Raw genomic sequence first — 6,910 nt, 5'->3', positions numbered from 1 at the left:
TATATATCCAATTGGATGTAAGTTATCATGAACTATTATTGTTGACATTACCCTTGAGGTAAAAGTTGGGAGGCGAATCTATAAGCCCCTATCTTTCTCTGTGTCCAATTAAAACTTTGAACCCATAAATATCACGTGAGTGTTAGCAATTGTGAAAGACTAAATGATAGTTGAGTATGTGGAGTTTGCTAAATCAAGGCTCTAACATAGACCCTTCCTGAAAATAAGATGAATTGCAATTGTTTGATGATGAGAATACAGTTTGTTAGTTTCAAGAGAGTTTATTATCTATACTTTAACATGTGAATAGCTTGTTACGTGATCATGAAAAGTTTTATGAAAATGAGCTACTGTTATGATATATAATGATGCTAGAAAAAGTGATTGGAACTATCATTAATGAAACTTATGCACTTGCTAGCATTCACACTTCATAAATTATTTCTTTTATCATTTACCCACTCGAGGACAAGCAGGAATTAAGCTTGGGGATGTTGATACGTCTCCAATGTATCTATAATTTATGAAGTATTCATGCTATTATATTATCAACCTTGGATGATTTATATGCATTTATATGCTATTTTATATGATTTTTGGGACTAACCTATTAACCTAGTGCCCAGTGCTACCTCTTGAGCACTGTGTTGGTTTTCCCCGAAGAGGAAGGGATGATGCAGCAAAGTAGCATAAGTATTTCCCTCATTTTTTGAGAACCAAGGTATCAATCCAGTAGGAGGCTACGCGCGAGTCCCTCGTACCTGCACAAAACAAATAAATCCTCGCAACCAACGCAAATAGGGGCTGTCAATCCCTATAAGGCCACTTACGAGAGTGAGATCTGATAGATATGATAAGATAATTTTTTTGGTACTTTTATGATAAAAGATGGAAAGTAAAATAAAGGCAAAGTAAATAGCAAAGGAAATAACTAAGTAGTAGGAGATTAATATGATAAAGATAGACCCGGGGTCCATAGGTTTCACTAGTGGCTTCTCTCGAGAGCATAAGTATTCTACAGTGGGTGAACAAATTACTGTTGAGCAATTGACAGAATTGAGCATAGTTATGAGAATATCTAGGTATGATCATGTATATAGGCATCACGTCCGAGACAAGTAGACCGACTCCTGCCTGCATCTACTATTATTACTCCACTCATCTACCGCTATCCAGCATGCATCTAGAGTATTAAGTTAAAAACAGAGTAACGCCTTAAGCAAGATGACATGATGTAGAGGGATAGACTCATGCAATATGAACAAAACCCCATCTTGTTATCCTCGATGGCAACAATACAATACGTGCCTTGCTGCCCCTACTATCCCCGGGACACCGCAAGATTGAACCCAAATCTAAGCACTTCTCCCATTGCAAGAAAGATCAATCTAGTAGGCCAAACCAAACTGATAATTCGAAGAGACTTGCAAAGATAACCAATCATACATAAAAGAATTCAGAGAAGATTCAAATATTATTCATAGATAGATTTGATCATAAACCCACAATTCATCGGTCTCAACAAACACACCGCAAAAAGAAGATTACATCAAATAGATCTCCACAAGAGAGGGGGAGAACATTGTATTGAGATCCAAAAAGAGAGAAGAAGCCATCTAGATACTAACTATGGACCCGTAGGTCTGAGGTAAACTACTCACACTTCATCGGAGGGGCTATGGTGTTGATGTAGAAGCCCTCCGTGACCGATGCCCCCTCCGGCGGAGCTCCGGAACAGGTCCCAAGATGGGATCTCATGGATACAGAAAGTTGCAGCGGTGGAATTAGGGTTTTGGATCCGTATCTGATCGTTTGGGGGTACGTAGGTATATATAGGAGGAAGGAGTACGTCGGTGGAGCAATAGGGGGCCCACGAGGGTGGAGGGCGTGCCTGGGGGAGGGGGGGTAGGCGCACCCCCCTACCTCGTGGCCTCCTCTTTTCTTTCTTGACGTAGGGTCCAAGTCTCCCGGGTCTTATTCGTTGAGAAAATCACGTTCCCGAAGGTTTCATTCCGTTTGGACTCCGTTTGATATTCCTTTTCTTCGAAACCCTAAAATAGGCAAAAAAACAGCAATTCTGGGCTGGGCCTCCGGTTAATAGGTTAGTCCCAAAAATAATATAAAGGTGGATAATAAAGCCCAATAATGTCCAAAACAGTAGATAATATAGCATGGAGCAATCAAAAATTATAGATACGTTGGAGACGTATCAGGCATCCCCAAGCTTAATTCCTGCTCGTCCTCGAGTAGGTAAATGATAAAAACAGAATTTTTGATGTGGAGTGCTACTTGGCATAATTTTAATGTAATTCTTCTTAATTGTGGTATGAATATTCAGATCCGAAAGATTCAAGACAAAAGTTCATATTGACATAAAAATAATAATACTTCAAGCATACAAACTAAGCAATTATGTCTTCTCAAAATAACATGGCCAAAGAAAGTTCATCCCTACAAAATCATATAGTTTAGTCATGTTTCATTTTCGTCACACAAGAATGCTCTCATCATGCACAACCCCGATGACAAGCCAAGCAATTGTTTCATACTTTAGTAATCTCAAACCTATAAACTTTCACGCAATATATGAGCGCGAGCCATGGACATAGCACTATGGGTGGAATAGAATATAATGAGGGGGTTATGTGGAGAAGACAAAAAAGGAGAAAGTCTCACATCAACGAGGCTAATCAATGGGCTATGGAGATGCCCACCGATTGATGTTAATGCAAGGAGTAGGTATTGCCATGCAATGGATGCACTAGAGCTATAAATGTATGAAAGCTCAACAAAACAAACTAGTGGGTGTGCATCCAACTTGCTTGCTCACGAAGACCTAGGGCACTTCAGGAGGCCCATTGTTGGAATGTACAAGCCAAGTTATATAATGAAAAATTCCCACTAGTATATGAAAGTGACAAAACAAGAGACTCTCTAACATGAAGATTAAGGTGCTACTTTGAAACACAAGTGTGGCAAAGGATAGTAACATTGTCCCTTCTCTCTTTTTCTCTCATTTTTTTTCTTTTTTGGTCCTTCTCTCTTTTTTATGGCCTTTCTCTTTTTTGGGGGGGCTTTTCTTTTTTTATGGCCTTTCTCTTTTTTTATTCCTCACTTGGGACAATGCTCTAGAAAATGATGATCTGACTTCTATTTATTTACAACTCAATGATTACAACTCGATATTAGAACAAAAGATGACTCTATATGAATTCCTCTGGCGGTGTACCGGGATATGCAATGGACCAAGAGTGACATGTATGAAAGAATTATGAATGGTGGCTTTGCCACAAATACTATGTCAACTACATGATCATGCTAAGCAATATGACAATAATGAATGTGTCATGATGAACGGAATGATGGAAAGTTGCATGGCAATATATCTCGGAATGGCTATGGAAATGCCATAATAGGTAGGTATGGTGGCTGTTTTGAGGAAGATATAATGAGGTTTATGTGTGAAAGAGCGTATCATATCACGGGGTTTGGATGCACCGGCGAAGTTTGCGCCAACTCTCAATGTGAGAAAGGGCAATGCACGGTACCGAAGAGGCTAGCAAGGATGGAAGGGTGAGAGTGCGTATAATCCATGGACTCAACATTAGTCATAAAGAACTCACATACTTATTGCAAAAATCTACAATTCATCAAAAACCTTGGTACTACGTGCATGCTCCTAGGGGGATAGATTGGTAGGAAAAGACCATCGCTCATCCCCGACCGCCACTCATAAGGAAGACAATCAAATAACACCTCATGTTTCAAATTTGTTGCATAACGTTAACCATACGTGCATGCTACGGGACTTGAAAACTTCAACACAAGTATTTATCAATTTCACAACTACTCAACTGGCATGACTTTGATATTATTACCTCCATATCTCAAAACAATCATCAAGCATCAAACTTCTCTTAGTATTCAAAACACTCTTAAGAAAACTTTACTAATCTTGAACACCTAGCATATTAGGATTTTAAGAAAATTACCATGCTATTAAGACTCTCAAAATAATCTCTATGAATCATGAGAGATCAATAGTTTCTATAAAACAAATCCACCACCGTGCTCTAAAAGATATAAGTGAAGTACTAGAGCAAAACTATATAACTCAAAAGATATAAGCGAAGCACATAGAGTGTTCTAACAAATTCCAAATCATGTATGGCTCTCTAAAAAGGTGTGTACAGCAAGGATGATTGTGGCAAACTAACAAGCAAATACTCAAATCATACAAGACGCTCCAAGTAAAACACATATCATGTGTCGAATAAAAATATAGCTCCAAGTAAAGTTACCGATAGAAGTAGACGAAAGAGGGGATGCCTTCCGGGGCATCCCCAAGCTTTGGCTTTTAGGTGTCCTTAGATTATCTTGGGGGTGCCATGGGCATCCCCAAGCTTAGGCTCTTGCCACTCCTTGTTCCATAATCCATCAAATCTTTACCCAAAACTTGAAAAGTTCACAACACAAAACTTAAAGTAGAAAATCTCGTGAGCTCCGTTAGCGAAAGAAATTAAAAGCCCACTTCAAGGTACTGTAATGCACTCATTCTTTATTTAGATTGGTGTTATACCTACTGTATTCCAACTTCTCTATGGTTTATAAACTATTTTACTAGCCATAGATTCATCAAAATAAGCAAACAACACACAAAAACAGAATCTGTCAAAAACAGAACAGTCTGTAGTAATCTGTAGCTAGCTCAAGATCTGAAACCCCAAAAAAAATTTAAATAAATTTCTGGACGTGAGTAATTTATCTATTAATCATCTTCAAAAAGAATTAAATAAATAACACTTTCCAAATAAAAATGACAGCAGTTCTCGTGAGCGCTAAAGTTTCTGTTTTTTACATCAAGTTTAACAAGACTTTCCCCAAGTCTTCCCAATGGTTCTACTTGACACAAACACTAATTAAACACAAAAAAACACAACCAAAACAGAGGCTAGATAAATTATTTATTACTAAACAGGAGCAAAAAGCAAGGAAAAAATAAAATTGGTTGCCTCCCAACAAGCGTGTAGCGACCAGACCTCAAACGGTTTGATCTCTGTGCTTCAGTGTCATCCCTGGATCAGTAATGCTGACATGCACAATACTTGAAGGATTTATAACAGAGTAGCAATCACACACTTATTACATCGAATGTCTCAAGAGAGAACTTATTACAATAAATATGGCTTAAATGCCATCTAATAACAATAACAGCGGAAGGCTTCGAAGATAAGTGAGTCCATCAACTCTAACGGCATCACTGAGTATAGAACCACGACCTAAAGGCACCTTACTCGTCGTCTGAAAAGTCTGCAACATGAACGTTGCAGCCCGAAAACGGGTCAGCACATGGAATATGCTGGCAATGTAACACATAGAGAGTAATGGAAGAATAAAGCTATACTACATGCATATTTGGCTGGTGGAAAGCTCTATGGTTACAGTTTTGCGTAAACCCAATTTTTCCCTACTACAAAGGAATAAATTTTATTTAACTATCATGGTAGTTGTTAAACATTGAGAGTGTAGACACCCTCTCAATCCCAATTAAGCATCATCATTAAAACCCAACAAAATTAATTAGAGTAACATGATGAGATTCACATGATAATCCAAGTACCAGATACTCAAGTTGTCCATAACCGGGGACACGGCTAACCATGATTAGTTTGTACACTCTGCAGAGGTTTGCGCACTTTTCCCCACAAGACTCGATCTCCTCCGTTGGGATTCTCGCACTACATGATGTTTGAGAAACGGATGACCGAGACATAGTCTTTCAGAAGCTCTAGCACCTTACGAACGGGTAGACCGTCCCAACCTACATCCCCTACATCTGCTAGTCTACCACTATAAGAGTTCGCACGACTTAGTCAACTATGCTAGAGCCCATAGTAGCTTGTGGCTGCACACGGAAGTTTCTAATATGAATAATCTCATGATCCCTTTGAGCCTGGGTGGCGGTCCATAAAGAAAAACAGGCAATCGCTGGAATACCCAGGTGCCTCAATCCACCCATATGTGTGTTTAAGTTGCCACCTTAGATAAACCATTAATTTAACAATCTCACATCTGTCATGGATACACTCACCCAATCCACGTCTACTAGCATAGCATGGCAATATAAGCAAATGTGGAAGTAACTCCCAAAGGTTTGAATAATAAAACAGGTAATAGGTACTACCTCATATACTTCCCAAAACCCACAATTTAATTAGATCCTAATCATTCAATGTTTGAGGATTTATCTAATGTAATAAAAACTGGGTAGTAGGAGGTATGATCAAAGTGTTACTTGCCTTGCTGATGATCCGCGAAACCTAGCGATTCAAAGTAGCAAGCGGCGCACTCCGGGTACTCTATCGCAAACAAACAAGCATACAATAAGTACTCATCTAATGCACGGGTAAAACTCAAATAAGAGAACTAACTAGAAAGTTCAACTTAAGAACTCCGGTTTGCAAAAAGAATCAAATCGAACGAAGCAACGAAAGTCAAACGGCGAAAGAAACAAACCTCGTTTACTAATATGAATCTAGGTCAAATTTTACAGAGGCAAAAATTGTTTGAGTTGGTTAAACAGAAAGAGGGTTTCGAGACGAAACTCCAGGCGCTTGAATCGCCTGATTCCGATAAACGAGCGAAAAGTTATACTAGAACGAAAATCGGATCTGAAATCGCGATCAGAAATAATCACGGAAAATCCAAGAAAAAGAAAAACGACGAACGGATTAACGAACAAATGTTTGTTTTCTTTAACTAAACGGTGAACGCATTCGTTAAAACGGACGAATGAGCGAACGCTCGCTAAATAAACTAAACCGGAAATAAACCGATCTAAATAAAAAACGGATCTAAAAAAACCGAACAAAAACTGGCGGAAAACCGAACAGTTTTCCGGGGAAAACCG

This window comes from Triticum dicoccoides, chromosome 3A (genome assembly GCF_002162155.2).
Source record: "Triticum dicoccoides isolate Atlit2015 ecotype Zavitan chromosome 3A, WEW_v2.0, whole genome shotgun sequence".
NCBI classification, from domain to species: domain Eukaryota; kingdom Viridiplantae; phylum Streptophyta; class Magnoliopsida; order Poales; family Poaceae; genus Triticum; species Triticum dicoccoides.
The sequence above is the reverse complement of the archived record's forward strand: the minus strand, read 5'-3'. Positions refer to the sequence as shown.